We start from the raw sequence: 5510 nt of genomic DNA on the forward strand, positions 1-5510 counted from the left end.
CCAACACTTTTATAGTATTTATTATATGATAGGCACTGCCTGGCACTGAGATTGGAATAGTGAATTTTGATGAAACTTAGATCCTGGTGGGGAGAGATAGAAAATAAATTAATAAGTAAAATATATCCTGTTAGGTAGTGATATGGAGAAAAGAAAGGCTAGAAAGCAAGATAGAGAATGTTAGAATTAGGGACTATCAATTTCAAATAGTGTGACCAGGAAAGGCCTCACTGAGAAAGTAACATTCGTACAAAGACCAGATGCAGGTTAAGGAGCAACTATATGTGGGAAACAAAAGGTCCAGGAAGTAGCAGCAGGAACACTATTGCGAAGACCCTGGAGTGGAAACATTCCTAGAGGACTGGAAGAATGGCAAGAAGGCCAGTGTTTCAGGCAGAGTTAGAGTAGGAGGAAGTGAGGTCAAGGAGGGAACAGGGGCCAGTGAAAGTGACTTTGACATTCACTAAAAGTGAGAAAAGAACCTGCTGGAAAGATTTTAGTGGAGGACTGATATGATCTGACTTATATTCTTATAGTGTCCCTTAGGCTTCCATTGGGAAAAAATAACTACAGGAGAAAGAACAGAAGCTGTTAGGAGCCTAATTCAGGTGAGAAATGATTATGGTTCAAGGCAAATTTTTGGTCTTGAATAGCAGTGGAGACCAATGGTTGCATTCTGGATATATTTTGAAAGTAGGGCCAATCAGACTTGGTGACTTATTGACTGTAGAGCCTGAGAGAGAAGGGGATATAAAACTGATGCCAACCTTTTTGGCCCTGAGCAATGGGAAGCATGGTGTTATCACTGGTTGGTTGGAAACTGAGATGAAGTTTATGGGAGGGAGCAAGTGTTAGGAGCCTTGTTTGCACATGTTAACCGTGAGATCCCGCTAGATGACCAAGTGAAGTCTGTTCTATATGTAGGGGACTGGAGTTCAGGACAGAATTCTAAGCCGGAGCTATAGATGTGGGAGTTGTCCTGTACAGTTGGTGTTTGCAGCTTGAAGTGAATGGAATCACTGAGAAGATGAGCGCTAAGTATAGAGAAAAAGCTCAAAGGCTTTAACCTTGGACCATCCAGCATTTAGAGTCAGAGAAAACCATAGCAAATAGTAAAATAGGGGGTGTCAAGGAGGTTATATGAAAGGGAAATGCAGATGGAAATAAGTGTAAGTCTGTTTATATTTATTGCAGGGGAGTTTCAAAAGAGAGAGAAGTTGAGTTCATTAAAATAGTGAGGGATTAAGAAAGATCCAATAGAGAAGGACCTACCGGAAGTGGGGTGATGGTGTTCCAGACAGAGAGTGAAGAGATAAACAAATCCAGCTCACTGTGGAGGGGGTCAACAGCAATGACTTTGGACCCAGACTCTGGATTTGAATCCTGACTTTGTCACTCACTGGCCTTCCCTGGTAGCTCAGGGGTAAAGAATCTTCCTGCAATGCAGGAGACCTGAGTTAGATTCCTGGGTTGGGAAGATCCCTTGGAGGAGGGCATAGCAACCCACTCCAGTATTCTTGTCTGAAGAATCCCATGGATGGAGGAGCCTGGAGGGCTGCAGTCCATGGGGTTGCAAAGAGTTGGACATGACTGAACAATTTTCTTTTCCTCTGCCACTTACTAGCTGTGTGACATTGGTCAAATCATTTAACCTCCCTGGGTCTCAATTTCCTCATTTACATAAAAATAAGGACAGTAGTAGTATGCATCATAAGGTTGTTATAAGAATCAAATAATTTAACATTTGTAAAATAGATTACATGAACTTTGTAGAAGTGTTTGTATTTGACAATTTCCTGAATGATCACCATTGATTTTGGAGAGAGGAGTTTCTATGGGATTGATAGATTAGAAGGTAACCACTCAAAGGATGAAGGAGGAAGTGGGTATGGGAAAAGATAGAGAAGAGTAAGCAGAAGAACCCTTTATAAGATAATAGTTTCAAAATATATGTTTGTATCAGTTTAATGAAGAATGAATGCTATGATGTTTCCAGGGACACCAAGATGCTTGTATTCAACACTTATCAGCTCTTTGGTTGTTATCATATAAAAATTTCCTGAATGTGACTGCTTTTGATTTACAAACATGGTAATTTAATTTGATTTAAGCCAATATCCCAAAACATCATATATTAGGTTTCCTACTGACTAGAAGTCAGATCTTCAAGTCTTTTGTGTCAACTATTCCCAGGTGGTGCCTGGTGGTAAACCGTTTCAGTATTCTTGCCTGAAGAATCCCATGGACAGTGGAGTCTGGGAGGCCGCAGTCCAAGGGCTTCAAAGAGTTGGACAGGACTGAAGTGACTTACCATGAATGCACATCTAGGAGAGAATAGTCTAGGAGAGAATATCTGAAGCATAAAACTGCCAAGAACACTTTGTGGTTCATGTGACTCATGGATAAAGTATAATGAAAACTGACCAAGTATTAATTTCATTTTTGGTGTTTGCTGATAGTTTACACTTTATGTAAGGAATAATCATTTTATAATAGAGTATTATAAATCAGCAGGTTTCATTCTTTTTGCTAGATTTCCAAATACTCGGGGGAAAAAAACCTTCTCTAGATCCCTCAGTTTTTAATCTATGTATTTTTGAGAATGAAATAGCTATAGTAGAATGAAACTATGGTAATTCATCTGCTAGAGACATCACTCAGAGAAGGCAACTTTACTGAACTTGATTATTTTGGACCTTACTCATTGCTTTAAAAATTTTTTCCCTCAAATTTAATTGCTTTGAGGCCAATGATGTGAAAGGCATATAAAATGCAATTAACAGATGAAAAATATCTCTTGTGATTTGATATTAAACAGAAGTGATGGAGTGTGACATTATAAAATGGCATCAGAGGGTCCAAACTTTGCATTTCACTTTAATTATATCAATTTCAGACTCTGGAACACTACAGTTTCACACACGCTTAATTAAATTATGTCAGAACCAATACTTTTAGGTCAACAAAATTTTAGGAGGAAGTTTTAGAGATAGATAAGATGGAAAGCGCAATTCCTTGTCTTTCTGGCTACTGGACCAGAATAAGCTCTTAAAGTTTCTTTTATCTGTAAAATCTGTGGTCATGATAAGGCCTGCTTTCAATGGAATTCAAGGCCCCTAAGACAAATGACATCATTTCCAGTATTCTTGGGGCTCATGGGAAGGGAAGTCATCTGTATTAATTGCACAAAGCTCCTCTCTTTCTAAGGACCTATGTATATTTTTGAAAATGTAAAAAACAGGCAATAAAAGACTAACATAACTGTTTAACAGTTAAAGAATTAAACCATTTCTTTTTGCCAAGGAAAAATTGTAAAGCTCTAATTATATCCGTTTTGTATATACCAGACTAAAACTTTTAGATATCAATGCTTAGGCTGTGCATTGTTGGTTGAACAGCCGATACTCAAGCTTACCTATAACATGTTGCAGTTGTTTAGTCACTGAGTAGTCTCCTACTCTTTGCAACCCCATGGACTGTAGCCCGTCAGGCTCCTCTGTCCATGGGATTTCCCAGGGAAGAATATAGGACTGTGTAGCCATTTTCTTCTCCAGGGGACCTTCCCAACCAAGGGGTTAAACCCGCTTCTCCTGCACTGCAGGCAGATTCTTTACCCCTGAGCCACTGAGGAATTAAATACCACACACTAAATCCTATATTACACATTTCTTTCCATGGATTAGATCAAAATGGTGGAATTACACATATTTTCTTTCCAGTCCCCCCTTATGTTAATGGTAATGATCTTTTTGCCCCTTTGCTGCTCATGTTCTGCCCTCTTCTCCATTTTCCCCTTTTCCTGGAAGCATCCTGTGATAAAAGTTCAAGTGCAAATCACTGCAGTGCTCTGAAGCCCTCATCTGGGAGACATTAGTTATACTGTTGTGCCAAGCAAGGCTCAGGGACATGTTGGTTACTTAGATTCCTGAAGAAAGCATTTGAGACCACAGATACTATCAGCTTCAGACTTCTGAGATAGACTAGTTGTTTCCTGGGGCCCAAGACCACACTTTTAAAGCAACATCTTGTGGTAAAAACCTTGAGAACAAAATAAAATTTACATTTTATGTTGGTTCCATTTATTTACTTTGTTGACAAATAGGTTAGGTAATTCTATTCGTAATGGTAGTTCCCATGAACTGGATAACATGCACTATATTCACACATATAATATACACATGAAAGGGATTCCCAGGTAGCGCTAGTGGTAAAGAACTTGTGTGCCAATGCAGGAGTTTTAAGAGAAGCAGGTTTGAACCCTGGGCCAGGAAGATCCCCTGGAGGAGGAAATGACAAGCCACTCTAGTATTCTTGCCAGAAAATCCCATGAACAGAGGAGCCTAGAGGGCTATAGTCCATGAGGTCACAAAGAGCTGGACACAGCTGAAGCACCTGAGCATGCATGCACACATGTAATATAGCCCTAACTGAAACGGATATCACTAATCTTCTTTAAAGATGAGGAAACAGAGAAAGCATGTGACTTGCTCAAGATCACAAAGCTAGTATCTAGCAGAGTTACAATTCAGACTCTGTTCCCTCTTGCTCCAAATTCCAACTTTTTTTTCCACTCTATCATGCAGTCTCCAAAAGGTGTCCTCAGGTACTTCTTAGTCATATGTCACCCCCGTGGTTGTCAGTGTAATCTTGTAAAACGGAAAATCAAGATACTGTGTGAAACTGAAAGCTGCTCAGTTGTGTCCTCTTTGCGACCCCAAGGACTATACAGTCCATGGGATTCTCCAGGTCAGAATACTGGAGTGGGCAGCCTTTTCCTTCTTCAGGGGATCTCCCCAACCCAGGGGTCAAACCCAGGTCTCCCGCATTGCAGGTGGGTTCTTTACCAGCTGAGCCACAAGGGAAGCCCAAGAACACTGGAGTGGGTAGCCTAACCATTCTCCAGCGGATCTTCCTGACCCAGGAATTGAACCAGGGTCTTGTGCATTGCAGGTGGATTCTTTACCAACTGAACTATCAAGGAAGCCCAAGTACTGTGTAGTCCCCCTCAAAACACACTTCCTTAATTGCTGAATTTAACCAACTCTAGCTGTACTCAACTGACAGGTTAAAATTTTTAAAGTAAAAATTAGATAGCCCCTAACTAAAGAAGGCTGAGTGCCAAAGAATTGGTGCTTTCGAATTGTGGTGCTGGAGAAGACTTGAGAGTCCCGTGGACAACAAGGAGATCAAATCAGTTAATCCTAAAGGAAATCAACCCTGAATATTCATTGGAAGGACTGAGGCTATAGCTGAAACTCCAATACTTTGGCCACCTGATGTGAAGAATTGACTCTTTGGAGGAGAAGGCGGCAACAGAGGATGAGATAGTTGGATGGCACCACCAACTCAATGGACATGAGTTTGAGTAAACTCCGCGGAGATGGTGAAGGACAGAGAAGCCTGGTGTGCTGCAGTCCATGGGGTCGCAAACAGTTGGACACGACTTAACGACTGAACAACAAAAACAATTAAAACAATAAGAGGATTCTTTTATAAGCTAGGATTAGTAA

This window comes from Cervus canadensis, chromosome 12 (assembly GCF_019320065.1).
Source record: "Cervus canadensis isolate Bull #8, Minnesota chromosome 12, ASM1932006v1, whole genome shotgun sequence".
NCBI lineage: Eukaryota > Metazoa > Chordata > Mammalia > Artiodactyla > Cervidae > Cervus > Cervus canadensis.